Source organism: Cyprinus carpio, chromosome B20 (genome assembly GCF_018340385.1).
Source record: "Cyprinus carpio isolate SPL01 chromosome B20, ASM1834038v1, whole genome shotgun sequence".
Taxonomy (NCBI): Eukaryota; Metazoa; Chordata; class Actinopteri; order Cypriniformes; family Cyprinidae; genus Cyprinus; species Cyprinus carpio.
The window spans coordinates 4,685,773-4,707,959 of NC_056616.1; the positions used below are offsets into that span (position 1 = coordinate 4,685,773).

Sequence of the window (22,187 nt, forward strand, 5' to 3'; positions counted from 1 at the left end):
CCTGAGATTTGAGTCTTTCCTTAACCATCATGCATGTTCTCTGAGCTAGAGCTCCTCTCACTGAGGCGTTGAGGAGCTCAAAACTCCATAGACGGTCAGACCCACGGGTCCTCCCTGTCACATTGCCCTTATGGTTGAACCAGTAATTTCCCTTCTGCGGAGTTGGCTTGAGTACACTGCGTTCCCTGAGGTAAGAGGAAAATCCCTCTTGTATGCTTCTGCTCTGAGGAGAGGTAAGCTCTGTACCCATGGATCGTTATTGGGTCCCGCTCTTTCATCAGATTCTATGGACCTGTTTAAATGGAACCCACGCTCTATAGAGAGCATGATACCGTGTCCAGTTGTACCAGTGGACTGTCTCATGTTGGGCCCTGCTGGGTTACCCCTTCTAATCTAGCACCTCCTTCTGATCGAGCCAAGAAGTGCTCCCCTCTCTGTGAGGGTTAGAGTTGCTCTCAGTATGTGCTATAAGTGTGACCTGGTCTATTGATCACTTCGGTTGAGCTGGGTTCCTCTCTCTGCTCTTGAGCTCAGTGGCAGTGACCTCAGGTAGTTGGGTTGCTTGCTGCCTTCCTGATAAGCTGCCTCAATTTGGGTCAAGCCAGGCAGTGTTCCCCTCACCCTGGAGGGTTGTCTTTGAGCCTGTCGCTCCCGATTGTGCATCTGTGGACTTCTCTCATCGAGTCCTCCGCTCGTTTGAGCTCCATTGAGTAGCAGCCTCAGGTTATTAGGCCTCTCTCCACCTCCCTGTTGAACCGCTCTCCTTGTAGGTCGAGCTTAGCAGTGCCCTTGGGGGTTTCATATGAGTACGCTCCTCTTGATCTGAGCATCCGAGATCCCCTTCTATTTTTTAAGTTGGGCATCCACTCTTTTGAGCTCCGGATAGCAATCATGCCAGGTGGCTGGGCCATCTCCTGCCCCCCCGGTAGGTTGCTTGTTAAGTGAGCTCGCTGTTCTCCCCTCACTATGAAGGGCCTCTTGCAAGTGCGCCGCTCCCTTCTGGGTGTGAGTGAGCAGATGCTTCAGAGGCTGTTCTGTGAATGTGCCACAGTCACTTAAGGCTCCTAGGCTGGGTTAATACAGCTTTAGCTACCCCTTAAGCAATGGTGTTTCTTAATCCATGCACACACTGAGCTTCTGTGCACATTCTAAAATCCACATCGTGCACAGCAAAAAATCCAGAGTGAAATCAACTCTGGGAGTACATGTGAGACCACAATCAAGATTGTGAAAGTGTTAAAATAGGAGTGTTAAATTAACACTGAATCAGAGTTAAAGTTAATGAGATAATTAAGTGATTAACTGAGTGATGATTGACCATTATTGACGAGACCTGATGTTAACAAGCAGAATCAACAAAGACAAAAATCAAAAAAATTTATGTCACCATTATAGTGGTAAGTGTTTGCTTTAGTTGGGCTCTTGACCCTTACATTTTTAAAATTAGATTTGGTTTGGCTGTTATAACTCAGTTGTAATAGAGAGACGAGCAAAAATAAAAACGTTATTATGTGATATTAGTTATGTTTTTACATAATTATTTGACCTGAATCACCAAACTTATTTAAAGCCTAAAACATAAAGGACATTACTAAGACAATTCAGGTAATAATTTATTCATGCCACAGTGCAGCATTGGGAGCCATGGACGAATTTTGATAGGTGGCACCCAGAATGCACTGCAACACAAGTCTCCCTGCAACATGCTTTTTTGATTGTCACCGTCGTTGAGGTTCACAGGTTGATTCTTGATCTTTGCATGTCTAAATGAAAGACTCTTTTTGAAAGATTTTTGAACAAACAACTTTTAAGACATTCCACAGATTGTATTTAGAATGCTGGTAATCCTATGCTGAAGAATCATTCGGCCGCAATAATCAACAATGAAAGTTTAACTCAGTGATTCAGGAAAACCAATATTTTTTGTTTGCCCGTCTGTTTTATAATTCCATTACAACAGCCAAGCAAAACCTGACTTTAAAATATTAAGGGTCAAGAGCCCAACTAAAGCAAACATTGGCCACTATAATGGTGACATTAAAATAGTGATTTTCGTCTTTGTTGATTCTGCTCGTTAACATCAGGTCTCATCAATAATGGTCAATCATCACTCAATTAATCACTTAATTATCTCATTAACTTTAACTCTGATTCAGTGTTAATTTAACACTCATATTTTAACACTTTCACACTCTTGAGTGTGGTCTCACATGTACTCCCAGCAGAGTTGATTTCACTCTGGATTTTTTGCTGTGTATGCAGGGTGTTGCTACCAAAGATCTGTCAAGTCAGTTCTTTGAGCAGGTTTATTCAGAACCTAGTTCCCTTGCCATGCTTCAGATGTTAGCTTCAGATGAAGAAGTGGATGACATGTTCTCCCGGTGCCCTTTTATAATGTGGTCATGCCGGGTGATGACGTCACAGGCTGACGGCGTCCAATGTTATTGTCGTGTTTAGATGTATGCTTCAGACACCAGTCACGCTGAAGGCTTTCCCCATAAGCAACCCCTAGAGGACGCAGTGTCTTGTTCCCTTCTGAGGGTACCATAGTTACATACGTAACCTGAGACACTTTATGGCATCTTTTTTAAGACTGAAGGCGAGTATCACTGATACCAATAGTACTGATGTCTTATTTACCTAATATTTAATCATTGACAATAGCCATTCAACATTACAGTATAATTGCGAGCTATCCATTTTAACATTTATTAGACTTTAAAAAATAACAGCTTCTAATATAAGTGATCTTAAATCAATCTTCACATTAACCAACTGTAATAAATGTCATATTTAGTTACTTGTACACTTCAGCAAGTAGGGAATATACAAAAAATGAATAAAGTTATCAAACACTTACTTCTAAATTAAAAAGACAAGAATCCTTAAAGCTAGAGAAGTTATTGATTTTCTCTTTTTTCTTTTGTTCTTTGATTAACAGACATTGCAGCAGCTGGGATATTAGGTTGTTTTTTTTTTTTTTTTTGGTTGCTATTACTCTAAGAGCTGCCACTGCTGAACATGACGTGGATCTGACATGCTATGCATTTCCTCACTCTTTACCTTTTCTGACCCACTTAAGGTCTTAAAATGTCTTCTAATGAGCTGACAAGTAGAATCGGGGTTGTTAGATGAGGGACGCAGAGCTGGGTGCTCCGGACAGTTCTGAAAACCACTGCATTTTAGAGACATGTTCTTAAATCTGACTCATATATAACAAACACTTCCATGCACAGTTTTAAGGCAGCTTCAACCACCTTTTTGGTAACTTCATATCTAAACTGATGACATAAGTTCAACATTGTATGCTTGTTGTTTCTTTTACACATTAATATGAAACGATATATCGTACAGCGTGTGCCGCTGTATTTGTGTGTGCATTTGGAGAGCATGCACTACGAGTACAGTATAACGGCTGACAGGACAGGAAGATTGGTTTTTACTGACATATGGCCTAAAAGCATTTCATCTGACTGCAGTTCACTGATGTTCTACTGAAGTTCCTCATCACTTGTATCGTTTCTGTACTCGTTTGACTTCCGCCTAGTGCTGAGATGAAATGGAGTGCAGGTCTGAAAATTGTCCTGTTTGATGTGGTCGTAAAGATGTTATGCATCTAAATAAACAACATTTTTGTCAAGAAAAAAAAGAGACAGAAGCAGCAGTTGTGAGGGGTCGGCCAACCCTGCAGTAACATTTTTAACTGGAAAAATTAATTGCATGTGTTAACGTGCTAATTTTTCAGCACTAAATATTATTTAAATTTACATTTAGTAATTTAGCATTTGCCTTTATCCAAAGCGACTTACAAATGAGGACAATGGAAGCAATCAAAATCAACAAATAAGCAATGACATGCAAGTGCTATAACAAGTCTCAATTAGCTTAACGCAGTAAATAATAAGCAGTAAATAAATAGAGTGCAAGTCTAAAAGGGACAAATTTTTTTTTTTTTCAAAGATAGAATTAGAATAGAGAATACTAGAGTTAGAGAGTCAAATAAAGATGGAAGAGATGTGGTTTTAGCCGATTCTTCACTATGGATTTGATGGAACCACGAGCAGTTCTATCTTCGCAGGGTTGAGTTGAAGGTGATGGTCCTTTATCCAGCAAGAAATATCTGTTAGACAAGCTGAGATGCGAGGATGATGCGATCATCAGGATGGAATGAGAGGTAGAGTTGAGTTTCATCAGCATAGCAGTGATATGAAAAGCCATGTTTCTGAATGACAGAACCTAGTGATGCCATGTAGACAGACAAGAGAAGTGGTCCAAGAACTGAGTCCTGAGGCACAGTTGTTAGATGTTGCAACTTGGACACCTTGCCTCTTCAAGATACCTTGAAGGACCTATCTGAGAGGAAAGACTCAAAAATCAGGAAATCACTGGAGTGTGGTTGCTGAGATGCCCTTTGCCAATAGGGTTGACAGGAGGATCTGGTGGTTAACCATGTCAAAAGCAGTGGACAGATCCAGCAAGATAAGTATTGAAGATTTGGAGTAGGCTTTTGTCAGTCTTAGGGTTTCAACAACTGAGAGCAAGGCAGTATCGGTTGAATTGTTTTTGCAATGAAAGGAAGAAGGGAAACTGGTCTGAAGTTCTCTAAAAGAGATGGGTAAAGGGTGGGTTTCTTAAATAGCGGGGTTATACGAGCCGGTCTAAATGCTGAGGGAAAAACACCAGTGTGAAGGGACCACCACCAAGCTCCAGACTTCATTGCGGCCACTTCTGTCTGCTCGACCAACCACATGCTCTCCACGACGCCGAGGCTTAACCTTGCCTCTATAAGCATCACTTCCAATTTTTCCCCGGCATCCTCTTATCTTTCGGCTGTGCCTACAATTCCTCTAATCGTAAAGTTGACCGTATTTAAGCCTGAGGCAAACGCTGATTTATTCCGACGCTCCGTCCAAAGTGGATCTGTACAATCTTAGTTATTCTTCTCCCAGCAATCAGCCAAACCTCACTCCTAAATCCACAACAACACGGCGGCCAATATATCGAGCAAAGCTCGCAAGGCCCCGAACTCACCTCGTTCGACACCTCCATTGCCCCGCGGTGCACAAGACCCGGCAAAGTTGCTAAAAGGTGTCGCTGGTTGCTGAAAGTCGTTAAATAACATTGTGACACAAAAGGATCTTGATGTCATTTTTAGCCAAGTCGCAAACGGCATAGAACACAAAGAAATTTCTCAGATTTTCTTAATTTTCGCTAGCATTTTTTCCTATATTTTAAATTACACTTCACTCAGATAAACGGATGAAAAAGACTGATTTGTGAGAAAATTATTTCAACTATGAACCTAAATGATTAACAGTTATAGGCACATAAGGTTTATCACAAAGGAAACAATCAAACAATCAACAAGTGCAACCTAATTTACATGTGACGTGAGTATTACTAGGCACCTCTCTCCAAGTCTCTAGCCAACGTGCCACATCGGCTAGCTTTTCAATACTTTCTTCTTTGTGTGATTACGAGGAAAATGCATGTCTTTTTAACACCTAATAACTTTTAAAAGTTGCCAAATAAAAAAATTCAAATTTTTTGCTATGTGCATTTCCCATCAAAATGCCACAAACCACCCTTTCCCGTGGCCTGCAGCTGAAGCAAGCGCGAGGCTGCCTCCGCTTGTAGCACAGGCCCACACATCTCAGTCTTTTTCCTACTAATAACCCCGCTCCTCCTGGCCACTCAACATTACCTTTCCAGCTTACGTCCGGAGAGGCTTACCCGTTCGATGCCGTGAGTATAGAGCTCCCATCGGACATCAGCGAGAGTCTCCCGGCTAGACAACCTTACCTTTTCCATTTCTACGGTCAGCGAGGCTTACCCGTTCAATGGTGCGTGTTCCTGTCAGATGTCGGCGAGAGCCTCCTGGTCAGACAACCTTTACCTTTCCATTCTACAGTCATCAAGCTTACCTACCCAATACTGCGAGTATGGAGCTCCCGTTGGAGGCTGGTGAGAGCCTCCTTTTCCATTCTACAGTCGTCGAGGCTTACCCATTCGATGCTGTGAGTATCGAGCCCCCATCGGATGCCGGCGAGAGCCTCACGGCCACACAAACTTACCTTTTCCATGCTACCATCTGCGAGGCTTACCCATCCGGTACCGTGTGCATGGAGTTCCTGTTGGATGCCGCCGAGAGCCTCCTGGCTAAACAACTTTACCTTTCCATCTTACATCTGGAGAGGCTTACCCTTTCGATGCGTGTGCTCCTATCGGATGTCGGCGAGAGCCTCCCGGCAAGACAATCTTTAGCTTTCCATTCTACAGTCGGTGAGGCTTACCCGTTCAATGCATGTGCTCCTGTCAGACGTCAGCGAGAGTCTCCCGGCCACACAACTTTACCTTTCCGTTTTGATGGTAGGCGAGGCTTAGCCATCTGACTCCATGAGTTACAACCTCCCGCCGAACGCTGTCTAAGCCCTCTCAGCTATCCTCACATCTTTCCCCCCAGCCTGGCGAGGCTTACCCGTTCAATGTTCTGAGTATGATACCCCATCAGATGCCACGAGAGCCCTCCCAGTCGAGTTTTCCTTTTCTCTCTCCCCGCCCGGCGAGGCTTCTATACTTGCCGCCCGCAAGCGAGACTCATCCATCTGATGCCGTGAGTATTGATCTCCGGTCGGATGTTGCAAGAGTCCTTCTTTTCAGTCAGCCCAAAGTATTTTTATCTGCCAAACCGAGAGGACCCACACATCCATTGTCCTGAGTCTTGATCTCCAGTCGGAGGCTTCATGGGCCCTCTCGGTCAGCCATCTGCCCTTTGCCCACTGATTAGCAGGGGCTTGTCAGCCAGTAGGGCCCGTACGCCGACACCGTGACCTGTTCCAGTCGAAGGCAACTCGGGCCCTCCCGGTTGGGCTATACAATCATGCTGCTCCTCCCCATTGGCCGGTAGGGCTCACCCGTTCCAATGCTGTGAGCTCCACTTGAGCATCGGCTGAGCCCTCCCGACCAGGCGCCCCAAACCACGTAGTCGAGTACCAGCAGCTAGTAGTGCGTAAACTGGAGTGCGTAGGCTCTTCTGGCCTGCCAACCAGATGACTTCACAAAAAATTAGCCCCCACCAGTCCTGTCCTTTGCTCAATTGCTTTTTGGGGGTACTCTAGGTTCAGGCCATTCCCGAGCTCGGAACCCTTCCCCGGACAGCAAGCATCATCATACTTTAGGTAATTATATGTAAGCGTGAACTCATGAAAATATGTTTTATTAACAAGGTTCGGGAGGAACACGTCAGATACTTAGCCTAATCAAACAACGGTGGAACACAATCAAGTTAATCAACACTATAGTATAAATACAGCTGACTTACCTTTGGCCACTCCATTTACAACTGCTGCTTCTGTCTCTTTTTTTCTTGATAAGAACCATAATTTATTTAAATGTCGAATGTCTTTACGACCACATCAAATGGGAGACTTTTCAGACACATGCTCCACTTTGCCTCTGCAGCAGGCACCAGTCAAGCGAGTGCAGAAACGGTAATGTGCTCGTAGTGTATGCTCTGCAGTTGCACGCACAAATGCACTAGCTTGCACTGAAACCTGTATAATTTCATATCAAATTGCGTAAGAAACTATGAGCATGCAATGTTGTAGTTTTGTCGTCAGTTAAGCCATGAAGTTACCAAAAAGGCTCCACAACTTTACAATGCCAAATATATATATATATATATATATATATATATATATATATATATATATATATATTTAGCATTTTTCAGAACTGATGAGAACTATGTAGTGCTAAAATAGACATATTCATGGACTGTTAGCAACCATTTTTATTAATTATTGTTGTACTGTATCAGTCTTGTTGAGCATCACTCAGGCAGTGTCGGGGACTAGCTAGAGATACTTTTGAAACAGCTTCTTCAGGTCATATTTTTGATGGAAAATTATAGAAATAATCATTCTTTCTAACTGTGATGTGTACTGTGGCTACAAATATACAAAAACAGACACAACAGAGTAAGCATGTGTCTCCTTTCTTTTGTGAAATAACAGTAAACCACTTTATTTCTGTGACTAGTTTTCAAAACCGACAAATTAATTCATTATTATCAGTGTATCATATATTATTGTAAAACTGGTATAACATTAATGCTTTTGGATTTAAATCTTTAAATCTGCAGTCCGTAAATTTTGCCTCTTTGTCACCATCAATGTTTGAAAACCTGCAATTTCAGTTATTTGCGTGATTATCTTTATCACGGCTCCAGCGCAGATGAGCTGTTTTGAAGAGTATGTGTAGCTGTCAGTCACCGCACCGGTGTGGATACTGTACTTCGGAAATACAGATTCTAGCCTACGTTTTGGAATACATGACCCAAATAAGAACTTTCACCAGATATTGGGCATCATTTATCAATCTAACGTAGAAACGAGCGCAGATCCGTGTGCACAAATCAACTTATGACAGAGTTCACGTCTGATTCATGAAACATTTCTATGCCGCCAATCTCATTGTACGAATGATTACATGTTAATAAATGTGGTGGCAGAAAACAATCGTCATTTGAATATCACGCCCCTAAAAACACCCCAGTTTAGAAGCCTTGCCCCTAGAGTTTACGACACGGATAAATGAAACCCGGCCAAAAAGAGGAAGTATCTCATGAAAGAGAATTTAATCTTACTCCAAAAACACCCATTAACCTTGTAATTGCAAACAATTAGGCTACATTAATTTATGCTCATGAGCCTGTCTCATACCACAAGAATCCAAATGTTTGCATTTTTGCCATATTTGTAACATTTGGTTGCTTAACTATTAGCCTATTCATTATGTAGCCTAAACAAGGCTTTATACTTCACTCATGTTCTAATATCCGTGTAAAATCCTTCAAATGTGCAAAAATGTTTGTTTGAGCACTGCACGCTGATTTTACAGTGGACTTTTTAATATAAACAGTGTAACTTTTATGTTTGGTTGACTGCCTTTTAGTTTGATAATGAATGGCTGAAATGTAAGGCAACACTAGAACTAATGTTGTCTGTGTGCACTTGAGGCGCCTGTGCGATCAGATGGATTAAATTAAATATATAAAGAAAATAAAAAAAATGCATTAATAGTGTCACAAAAACGAGTGTACCCTATACTTTTTGCACAGTTATTTATTTTTTATTTTTTTATTTTTTGTTAATCTGTTAATTAATATAATATAGCCTATTATATATTTTGTGTGGTCCTATTTATTTTATTCCTTTTATAGACTTAATTTCTGCTGCAGGTGAATGATGCGACAACTGAATCCTCAAGGTCTGTTGTTTACACTGCTATTTTGCTGTGAAACGACCGTACAGCCAATTTTCCGTCGTAAGTTTGTTTCGTAAATGAGACCCATTGTCATCTGAACAAGTAAGTAACAAGTCTCCAACTTTTATTATGACCAACTGAAGAAAAAAGCATTACAATAAATTGTGCTTTGGTGATTAAAGCTAATGATCAGTTAGCTCATATCACATCAAACCATGCAAATGATTATTATTGTTATACTTTGTTCTCAACATCATAACAACAACATAATATTAACAACATCAGTATTGTGTGATTATGTGTATATAGTGTGTATTAGCATGTAGATTTCAATTTCAATTTTCAATTTGAGACGTGCTGCATTTGGTCTCATACTCTATCGCATACGTTGTCAGTGTCGTGCGTTTGCTTAGACCTTTGTTGTGATAAACAGTAAAGTGTGTTCAAGCGCTAGCAAAAGACAGTGTAAAGAAATACCCTTTGAAAGAAGCAGTTAAATCAGCGGAAGTTAAAAGCAGATCGTAAGTGTATTTATTTCTTGTCTCATTAGTGTTTAGTGCATTTGTCGTTGCTAGGAAACGCTTGTTTGTTTACTGTGTTGAGACGTGCTGCGTTTGGTCTCGTACTCTATCGCATATGTTGTCAGTGTCGTGCGCTTGCTTAGACCTTTGTTGTGATAAACAGTAAAGTGTGTTCAGCTGCCTTCAATTTCCGTTTTGTCTGATGGGTATACAAAAAGGTTAGTAAACCGCGGCAGCGGTCACGGCAGGCCTCCTGTTAAGCCCTCCTCGTGTGCACAGCAAAATCCCCAGTGTTAATTTAACACTCTGAGTGTGGACTCATATAAACACTGAAGTAGTGTTAAAAGTAACACTGAAGCAGTGTTGAAGTTAATGAGATAATTAGGTGATTAATTGAGTGATGATTGACCATTATTGAAGACACCTGATGTTAACAAGCAGAATCACCAAAGAATAAAATCACAATTTGCTTGTCACCATTATAGTGGTCAGTGTTTGCTTTAGTTGGGATCTTGAACCTTGACTTTTTAACATTAAATTTTGTTTGGCTGATATAACTGAGTTATAACAGACAGATAAGCGAGTCAAAGTCATCAGGTGGTGATGATTATGTTTTAACGTAATCATTATTTGACCTGAATCACTGAATTTGTTCAGAGACTTTTCTCTGAGTTATGTATCCTTGATTGAATATAACAACTTTCATTCCACAGTGAAAGAGTCTGTGTTTACTATACAATGTGTAAGGGTCCCTTGCAAACTGTTCTGATTTTAAAACGTTAGTTGTTTTAGGCACACACAGACATCAAGAATCAGTGTATGAATCATCACAAAACTACATACTAAAAAGTCAAATAAAAGCGGCAAAAATTATGGGGTTTTATTGGTTATAACATGCTTTTTTGATGGTCACCATTGTTGTGATGCTCACGCTGATTCTTGATGTCTGTGTGTCTAAATATAGTACTCTTTATTTATGTAGAAGTAACTTTTAAAAACATCTATCTGATTAGGACAAAAATGAAAGATATTGTATTTTTTTTCACCTAGTTTATGTAATCAATAAAGAAAACCCAACTCAGGTATTCAGGTCACTACATGACAATTGGTCCAAATCAAAATAAATACCACATGATCACATTTCCTCTGGTTTATCTGTCTGTTATAACTCAGTTATCACAGCCACACAAAACCTAAAGTTAAATACTTAAGGGTCAAGATCCCAACTAAAGCAAATATTGACCACTATAATGGTGACACAAAAATTGTGATTTTATTCTTTGGTGATTCTGCTTGTTAACATCAGGTGTCTTCAATAATGGTCAATCATCACTCAATTAATCTCCTAATTATCTCATTAACTTCAACACTGCTTCAGTGTTACTTTTAACACTACTTCAGTGTTTATATGAGTCCACACTCAGAGTGTTAAATTAACACTGGAGATTTTGCTGTGTGAAGACCGAAGAGTGTAAAGACTATCGACTCTACCGTGCGACTCCACCGGGCAGGGACACCGGCAAGGGATATAAGTATTGTTTTGATTAATCCTTTTTTACTTCTACTTGTTTATTTTCTATTTCAGTTTTTATAACCAATTATTACTATGTGCTTCCAGATCCCTACTATCACTACCACTCGCAAACCACGCATCACACAATGTAGGCACCGCAATCCTAACAACCTGCACACTCTGCCTATGTCTGCTAATACACTATCTTTTTCTATTGGTCTCTGGAATTGCCAGTCTGCTGTAAACAAAGCCGATTTCATTACTTCTATTATTAGTCATTCAAAGCTTAATCTCATGGCCCTGACAGAGACCTGGATCAAACCAGAGGACACTGCTACACCTGCAGCACTCTCCAATAATTTATAATTTTCCCACTACCCCCCGTTTGACTGGAAGAGGTGGATGTACTGGTCTGCTCATCTCTAGTGATTAGAAATTTAATCCTTTACCATCTTTGGGTATCAACAGCTCCTTTGAATCTCATTCAGTTACTGTTACCTATCCTCTTAAAATACATTTTGTAGTTGTCTATCGACCCCCAGGACCACTAGGTAAATTTTGGATGAATTAGATGTGCTGCTCTCAACCTTTCCTGAGGATGGTACTCCCCTAGTTATGCTTGGAGATTTCAATATCCACCTAGATAAACCTCTATCTGCTGACTTCCACACTCTGCTTGCCTCTTTTGATCTCAACCGAGTGTCAACTACTGCTACTCACAAATCAGGCAACCAACTGGACCTTATTTACACACGACACTGCTCCACTGAACATGTACTGGTTACTCCACTGCACACCTCAGATCACTTTCTCCTCTCTCTTAACCTCAACATGGTTCCTGACACATCACTTACCCCTTCACGTTGTAACAGTTCTGAAAAGCTGTTTCATGTCATATGCTGTAATGCTTCTCCCCACCTCAAGGGGGATCTAGGGAAGTTTCTGAAGGGAAGGCTATCCTTTAAAGAGAGACGAGTAAAACTGTTTGGTAGAGGTACTGGCATGGCTTTGAGTGTTTGCTCAACTTGGTAATGCATGAGACCCTATTATGAGGAACATTTTTTGGTTCTACAGCTAAGTGTAAGTTATGTATATATTTTGTAATTCTATGTTTGTTTTCTGTGTTCAATTGCGTACTTTGATTGTTTGTTTTGCATATTTGTTCAGAGGGTTTTCTTTAGGCCTCCTTTGACGAACAAGGACACTGCATCTGGACTATATGATCTATATACTACACCTTTGCTTATTTGGACTGATGTTTGGTTATGGTTTGGGACACTGTATGTTGAACTTTTGTGGATTTCCAATTGAACTGTCGGAATGTGGTGAGATACTCATTACTTACCTGACCATGTGGGATTTGTGAGAAATTGACTTTATTTATAATTGATCTCAACATGTGGTTGGGCTTAAATGCTCTAACAAGATGTTTCTTTTCTTTGAATGTTTTGTTGATATTGGTGCTGTTATGGGTGATTGCTCTTTAAACCTTTAAATATATTCTTCTCTACTCTTGGATGAATTGATCCCCTTCCTTTTATATATGTGACAAAACAAGAGTGTTACAACATGTCATCTTTCGAGGTAACCTACGCTCACTCTCACCCTCCCGGCTATCTGCAATGGTTTCATCTTCGCTTCCTTCCCCTAAACTGTTAGCATCTTTTGATGCTAACAGTGCTACTGATACTTTCTGCTCCACTCTTACATCTTATTTAGACACTGTTTGCCCCTTGTCTTCCAGGCCAGCCCGTACCACCCCTTCAGCCCCTTGGTTATCTGATGTTCTACGCGGACATCGTTCTAAGCTTAGAGCTGCTGAAAGGGTGTGGCGCAAATCCAAAAATACTACTGACCTTAATGTGTATCAGTCACTCCTCTCTTCCTTTTCTGCTAATGTCTCGACTGCTAAAAGGACATACTACCATAACAAAATTAACAATTCGTCTAACTCTTGCATGCTTTTTAAAACATTTTCCTCGCTCCTTTGTCCTCCTCCTCCCCCTCCTGCTTCATCTATAATAGCTGACGACTTTGCCACGTTTTTCATTAATAAAATTAAAAACATCAGTGCACAATTTTCCACACCACAATCCATCAAGCACATCTCACCAGCAAACATACACTCATTCACATCCTTCTCTTCACTCTCTGAGGCAGAAGTCTCCAAACTCATCCTTTCTAATCATCCTACTACTTGTCCGCTTGATCCAATTCCATCTCATCTCCTTCAAGCCATTTCTCCTACAGTTGTACCTGCACTCACTCACATCATTAACATATCCCTCCAAACTGGTGTTTTCCCCTCATCATTTAGACAGGCTCGTATAACTCCACTACTTAAGAAACCCACCCTCAACCCATCTCTTTTAGAGAACAACAGACCAGTTTCCCTTCTTCCTTTCATTGCAAAAACACTTGAACGAGCTGTATTCAACCAAGTCTCTGCCTTTCTCACACAGAACAACCTCCCTGACAGCAACCAATCTGGCTTCAGAAGTGGACATTCAACTGAGACTGCCTTGCTCTCAGTTGTTGAAGCCCTAAGACTGGCAAGAGCGGAATCCAAATCTTCAATACTAAAAGCATTATCTTGCTTGATCTATCTGCTGCTTTTGACACGGTTAACCACCAGATCTTCCTGTCAACCCTACTGACAAAGGGCATCTCAGGAACCGTACTCCAGTGGTTTGAGGCTTACCGATCAGATAGGTCCTTCAAAGTATCTTGGAGAGGTGAGGTGTCCAAGTCGCAACATCTAACTACTGGGGTGCCTCAGGGCTCAGTTCTTGGACCACTTCTCTTCTCTGTCTACATGGCATCATTAGGTTCTGTCATTCAGAAACATGGCTTTTCATACCATTGCTATGCTTATGACACTAAGCTCTACCTCTCATTCCATCCTGATGATCCATCGGTAGCTGCTCGCATCTCAGCTTGTCTAACAGATATTTCTTGCTGGATGAAGGACCATCACCTTCAACTCAACCTTGCCAAGACAGAACTTCATGTGGTTCCAGCAAACCCATTGTTTCATCACAATTTCACCATCAAGTTGTGCACATCAACCATAACTCGTTCAAAAACAGCCAGAAACCTTGGAGTTATGATTGATGATCAGCTAACTTTCTCAGACCACATTGCTAAAACTGTCCGGTCCTGCAGATTTGCTTTATTCAACATTAAGAAGATCAGGCCCTTTCTTTCAGAACATGCTGCACAACTCCTTGTTCAAGCTCTTTTTCTGTCCAGGCTAGACTATTGCAGCGCTCTCTTGGCAGGTCTTCCAGCCAGTTCTATCAAACCTTTACAATAAATCCAGAACGTGGCAGCAAGATTAATTTTTAATGAGCCGAAAAGAATACACGTCACATAAAATTCAAGGCATTGATGTTTGCATACAAAACCACCACTGGCTCTGCACCCCTTTACCTAAATTCATTACTTCAGACTTATGTGCCCTCTAGAAGCTTGCGTTCTGCAAGTGAACATCGCTTGATTGTTCATCCCAAAGAAGCACAAAGTCACTTTTACGGACTTTTAAATTAAATGTTCCCTCCTGGTGGAATGACCTGCCCAACTCAATCCGAGCAGCTGAGTCCTTAGCCATCTTCAAGAATCGGTTTAAAACACATCTCTTCCATCTTTATTTGACCCTCTGACTTTTGCACTCACTATTCTAATTCTATTTAAAAAAAAATCTAACTACCTTTCTAATCTTTTTGTGTTCTATCTATTTTCTTTTCATTTATTATACAATTATAAAAAAAGACCTCTAACACTAGCTTGCTCTATTCTTTTTTCTATTCTATCTGTTTTCTTTTTATTTATTATATTATTTAAAAGCCCTTGCTACGTATACTGCATTTAAGCTAACTGAGACTTGTTATAGCACTTATATACACTGTAAAACCTGACAAATCACAGTAACTCAAACCGTTTGAGTAAACAGATTGCCTTTACTTAAACCATGTAAGTTTTAAAACTTTGCAATTATGTAATCAAGTGATTAATTAAGTGCTGATTGAGCATTAGTGATGAACAGCTGCTAACAAACAGCATCACCAGCTCCACTTATTAATAACCAGACTGACTTTATTTCTGTCAGACGTCTACAGAAGATCTTATTGAGAATTAACTAAGGTTTAGATGTTGATTTATTGTTTCATTTGAAGTAACCATGTTAGAGATCAGTGTTTGCTGTAGTTGGGCTCTTGACCCTTGATTTCTGTCTTAGGTTATTTTTTTTTTTTTGGATGTTGTAACCATGACTCAAAAAAACAAGAAAAAAAAAAATCAAAAAACCCACAAAAAAACACAAACACAAACAGTTTCACACACACACACACACACACAGAGACACACACTTACTTACACACTTAGATGCTGTTTTCATCCAAAGCAACTTACTGTGCTTTCAGGCTAGCATTTTTTAACCTAACCTGTATCTAGGTGTTGCTTGTAATACCGTATATTGGTGATGACAATCTGTTTGGAGTCTAATATCTGATGAAATAGGTGTTGTGTAATTAGTTGGATTGATTATAGTAAAAGTGATTCTAAGAGCCAGTGATTCTGTGGTAATCAGTTAATATAAAGGACTTTCCAAACAGACATCAATAATCAGCATATGAACCTCAACAATGGTGACCATTAAAAAAAAAAAAATATATGCCACAGCGCATGCTGGGAGACATGGATGAGTTTTGTACTACAGTAGTACCCAGCATGCATTGCAGCATGTTTTTTTTTTTTTTTTTTGTCACCATTGTTGAGGTTTATATTATGATTATTGATGTCTGTGTGTGACTAATTGCTGCCACAAAAGAAAGATGTATGTGCACAAAGCGTTTGGAAAGTCCTTCATATTAACTGATTATGTCAGAGCCACTGGCTTTTTGAATGGCTTTCACTGTAACCAAAAGAACTAATTATTCTTTATATGATGATTGTCATCACCAATATGCTGTATAGTAACCAATGATAATATTTTCTCTGGTTTTTGAGTTATAACAAACATGTTTCAGAAACACATGGTTACAACAACCAGAGAAAAAATTAACTAAGACATAAGTCAAGAGCCCAACTAAAGCAAACACTGATCTCTAACATGGTTACTTCAAATGAAACAATAAATTAACATCTAAACCTTGGTTAATTCTCAATAAGATCTTCTGTAGATATCTGACAGAAATAAAGTCAGTCTGGTTATTAATAAGAGGAGCTGGTGATGCTGTTTGTGGGGTTGTTTAATCAGATCTTGAGAGATTTAATGTATTTTATTTCAGTTTATTTTATCTAAGGCTGTGTATGAAGTCAGTTGTAGTAGTTCTTGTGTTTCTCTTTTCTTCAGTGATTCTGTTTGTTAACAGCAGCTGTCCATCACTAATGCTCAATCAGCAATCACTTAATTACTTAATTGCAAAGTTTTAAAACTTACATGGTTTAAATCAAGGCAATCTGTTTACTCAAACGGTTTGAGTTAAGTTACTTGTTGGGTTTTACAGTGTAAACTTGTTCGTCTCGAGGCCTGGCTTCGTCGGTAGTTCCCCGCACATGCGCAAAGAGCTGTCCTCCACTCAATCTGCAACACGCCAAAGACTTGTACCCCACTCAATTTAAAATGGCAAGTTCATTCAAGGACCTGGAATTTGTGATTCATTGAAGTAACTTATGAACCTAAATTGGAAGATTGAAAACTCAAACAACGGAGTTGAAATTTCAAAACACATTTTTTTTATGTCTGATTTAATGACATATATAAGTTATCATAACTTTTTGATCAGATCTTTTTTTACATGGTAATGTTAATTTCAGCATTTACTAATGCATTATTCAAAACAAAAGTTGTGCTTGTTAACATTAGTTAATGCACTGTGAATTAGCATGAACTAACAATGAATAACTGTATTTTCATTAACTAACATTAACAAAGATGAATAAATACAGTAATAAATATATTGTTCATTGTTTGTTCATGTTAATCACTACATTAACTAACATTAACTAATGGAACCTTATTCTAAAGTGTTACCGGAGAAACTAACTAAACTACCAAAAGAAACTAAAACAAAAATACAACAAAATACCCTAATTCCTTACTAACATAAACAGGATAAAACAAGTCCAGAAAGAAAATGGCACCCCCTCTTCAATAACCCTACCCCAAATTAACATTGCAAACTTATTAAGGAAACATCTGGTAACAAAAGAATATTCAAACAAATATTAATAAATAACAGGTATTCTTGTTGTAGAGGTGGAAGTTACAACAGCAGGAGGATTAACACAATATCACTAAGACAACCCAATCAGCAAAATGTAGCTAACAAACAACAAAGGAACCCTTAAAGAATAAGGGGAGAAAAACCTCACAGAACAGCCTCCACACATACACACACACACACACACACACACACACACACACACACACACACACACACACACACACACACACACACACACACACACACACACACACACACACACACACTATAACACTGTAACACTGTTCTGTGGGGGAAATGCTGCTTAAATCTCCACTGCTCCCTTTCATCCTCCAATCAGAGTGACCAACCAATCATTGGTGACAGGTGGTGGCCATTACTTCCTACTTGTATATATGTATATGTATATATGTATATGTATGTCCTGGCATGTAACACTTGTCATCCGTGACTTTTCTCCAAGAGCTGCTGGATAAGGGGCGCACCTCTTCCACGCTCAAAGTGTATGTGGTAGTTGTCACGGCGAATCACACTCTCTTGCCTGGCCAGTCAGTCAACAAAAATGACCTTGTCATTAACAGTTATTGAGGGGAGCTCTGAGACCAAATCCACATCATCCTCATACTGTGCCAGCATGGGATTTATCCACAGTTCTTAGGGCCCTCTCTTTGAACCGCTCTAGTCAGCCGACTTTTGTCCCCTGTTGCTTTAGACAGCAATAGTTCTGGCTTTAGTAATAGTCAAGCGAATAGGCAGTTTTTAAGCACTGTCAGTCAGTGCTTCATGCCTTGAGTTTGGGCCTAACAACTGTAAAGTTGTCCTCAAACCAAGACATGGGTATGTGCCTTAAGTGCTCTCCATTCAGAGCACAAGTCATCACACTTCTAGCTCTTCCTAATCCAGAGGATGAGTAGGGTCCTAATTTACTCTGTCCAGTTCGGCCTCTCAGTGTATGCGTAGAGCGCTCTAGCCACTTCCGGCATTCAGAGCAGGTCTTTTTATGCTTCAGATGCCACTCTAAAGGGCTGCCAGTTACGAAGTAGAGACTGCCTCGCTGGGCATGGTCCAGCAGAGTTTCTATTGGTGACATCTGTGCAGTTGCCGGTTGGTCTTTGAAGTCTACCGTCATCAGGCTTTACAACTTGGACATGCCTGCCCTTCAGGCACAGATTTTCACTGTTTAAGTGGAGAAGGTCTTGTTGTATAGATCCCAGCCTTGTGGTTTTGTTATGTAAGGTCCACGCACATGGCCCAAGGAAGGTATCCAATGCTGGCTGAAGGTTTCTTGTGTGTTCGGTCTTTTCAGCACGCAAAGTTATTCAGTTTAGGTTAAACTCAAATCTGACTCCATTTTATTATTTAATCTGACTCCATTTTATTATTTAATTTGACTCCATTTTATTATGACCTCGAATTCAGGTTTAAATGCAAATTGGTTGTATGTCTGTTTTTAATTAGTATTCTTTTGACATTTGATTATTCTAGTTAACCCTCTGGAGTCTAAGGGTATTTTTGGGGCCTGGAGAAGTTTTGTCATGCCCTGACATTTGTGCTTTTTTCAGTTTCTTAAAAATATCTAAATGGCTAAAGTCTAATCCACTGTAATCAGCACAAACTGGGCTATAATAATATGTGAGCAGCATGTATGTACATGATTGTGTTTTTAAGAAAAAAAATGTTATGCGTGGTTAGTGAAAAACTAAAAATGTTAAATCACTTGAATAAGGCAATAAAACACATACAGAAAATTGGTTCCCAGGAATTTTGAGAACTGGAGCTTGTAGCCTAGAATTTTTCTTTCTAAATGATGTGAAAACCATCTTGTTTACTCACTTACAGAAAACAATATATTGATTTAAATTTTCTAAGACACTTTTTGTTGGTAAAAGTAAAAGTCATATGCGAGTAGGCGTCAACTATCATGAATTCACACCTGAGAAGACAAAGGCCTGCATAATGAGCTGCATAATGAGCCATCCAGTCAGCTGTGTCACTGAGAGGGATGAGTTACAAGAAAGAATGTGAGGACAAAATAAATCTATATAATTTTATGTTTGTAGTTTATTTAGAATATATTTAATTATCCCACAACATAATTTAATATTCACTTGTGAGTGCAGTTAAACAGTTTATTAGGAAAAATCAATGCTGACTTTCAAACCGAATTTTTTGCATCATTACTCCAGTCACACAATCCTTCAGAAATCCTTTTAACAATCTTATTTTCTACAAAAAAACATGTATTGTTATTATTATCATTATTATCATTATTATTATTATTATTATTATTATTATTAATGTTGAAAAGAGCTGAGAATATTTTTTTTTAGGTTTTTTAGGGGGGATAAATTGAAAGAACAGCAATGATTGTTACATTTGTTACAGTTACATTTATTGTTACATTTATATTATTTACATCAAGCTTTTGAATGGTATAGTAGTGTATATTGTTATTGAAACTTCATAATATTTCACTTGATTATACATTTAGTCAGGAATTATAGTTTGGAAAAAGTCTTTGGAAAAAGTCTAACCAGTAGCCTAAAATGTTTACACGTTATGTGAAAACTAGTACAAGTATATAAATAAATAAAAAGAGACTTACTCATGTTTATGAACTCTGCTGAATAAAGTGCTTCATTCTTTTTTCTGAGGAAATCCAAATCTCAAATCCTCAACCACATCACATCTTTTTGGGGTGAATTATGTCTTATTCCTCTCATCGCGAAGCAAACAGTAAAATAATAAAAACTTGAAGAACAGTCTCGCTGCGTTGTCTTCTGTTGTGTGGGCGTATTCAAAAGCCGCGCGCTTCAGTGAAACATTTGAATCTCAAAAGCGCGCTCTCGCGGGGGGCGTGACCGCATTAGAAGATAATGAAGGTAGACGTGAAAAACGGACATCGCGTTGTTTTCATATGGATTACTTTATCACAGAATATTTGTTTTCAGCAGCACTTGTTTAGTTTAAAAGTAGACATGTCAGGCTTTCTATAGATATCTCTCTCATGTCTCTTCGTTGAGTATTCACTGAGTTACAGTTCATTTTAATGACGCATTTTGGTATCTGAAGATCAGCGCAGACAAAGGCTGCAGACAGCACTCCTTGTTTGTTATCTTTATTTTATAAGTGCACAAAGTTTTGTTGTTATTATGTCTGTATACAAAAAAAAGTAGACCCTTTACAGATTCGATTGATGTATTGCACTTATCTGTACGATCAAAACTGAAAGTGTAATTTAAGTTCTTTTCGGGGTTATCAGGAGAAAATACCCCAAAATACCATACCCACTAACCGACCCCACAGGTATAACTCTTTATTTTACATTTACTCGTTCATTTGGGTGCTCATGTCGCTAACAAGGATACAATGTAATCTACTAGAGCCAATAATTACAGAGTAAAACAGAATAAAATCAAATGTAACAATTTATTATCCACAATCCAGGGGTCAGAAAGTAAAAGTCCTGCCATATGTTAATTCCACCCATGAACTCAGCAGCTGATTTCAGCAGAGGAGGAACCAAGTCATTCCTTTCAAGTCACAAACAAGTCTCAAGTCAAATCCCAAGTCCTCAAAGAGTTAAAGTTAATTTGATAATTAAGTGACTGATTAAATGATAATTGTGCATTAGTGATGGACACATGCTGTTATTGAGAATTACAGAGAATCAAATGTTTATGTTTTATTGGTTAAAATGATGCCACCATCATGGAGATCAGTGTTTGATTTAGTTGTGCTCTTCACCACACAGTGACTTGGTTTTGGGTAATTGAAGTTTGCAATTGTAGTAAACTTTTGTGCATCGCTGAATTAAAAGCTTGAGGTTGTAGCTTAGCTTATGCTTTCTGTTTTTAAATAATTTGAATGTACATCATGAAGGTGTTTTGCTTTGGTTTGTTGATTGACATTCAGCTGTCACAGGATTGCAAAAAGAAGTCTTATTAAACAAATACCACTGTAGTGATTAAATATTGGGGGGAAAGAACTGTATCAGCTCAGGCTTTTAGACATGAACACTTATCATACGATCCTCAACAGTGATGACAATAATTTTTCTTACTGCAGTGCATGATGGGAGTTTTTACTATGGTGTTACCAAGCATGCATTGCAGCATAAAACATTTTGTTGATAATCACCATTGTTGAGATTCATATGCTGGTTCTTGATGTCTGTGTGTGTCCAAATAGCACTGGAGTTCAAATATTTATCTATATTACATATGGTAGATTTCAAATTAATTCATTGTAACTATAAGAGCAACACTTTCCTTATATGCTGTAGTTTCATAGGGTGGATTATTAAAAATCAAAATATACAAATATGAAAAAAAAAAGTTATTTTGGATATAATCAGGCCGGCTATAAAAGCATAGCTGCTCACTGCACAGCACTGATCTCTCTGCTTTCCGACACACATACAGTGTTACAAAGAGAGATCTAACACAGGAGTCAAGGGTCAAGAGCACAACTAAAGCAAACACTGATCTCCATGATGGTGGCATCATTTTAACCAATAAAAACATCAACATATGATCCTCTGTAATTTCCAATAACAGCATGTGTTCATCATTAATGCACAATCATCATTTAATTAGTCACTTAATTATCTCATTAACTTTAACTCTTTGAGGACTTGGGATTTGACGAGACTCCTTT

The 22,187-nt window shown here is 39.1% G+C and overlaps 2 protein-coding genes across 7 annotated transcripts in view; one reads left to right on the forward strand and one right to left on the reverse strand.

Annotated features, from left to right (window-relative positions):
- LOC109113276 (AT-rich interactive domain-containing protein 1B-like) overlaps positions 1 to 22,187 on the reverse strand; it is an 849,861-nt gene that overhangs the window by 339,059 nt on the left and 488,615 nt on the right. The gene's annotated exons all lie outside the window — the stretch shown is intronic.
- The window catches only part of scara5 (scavenger receptor class A, member 5 (putative)), a gene marked incomplete at its 3' end in the record, with an annotated part of 71,808 nt that overhangs the window by 21,483 nt on the left and 28,138 nt on the right, over positions 1 to 22,187 (forward strand).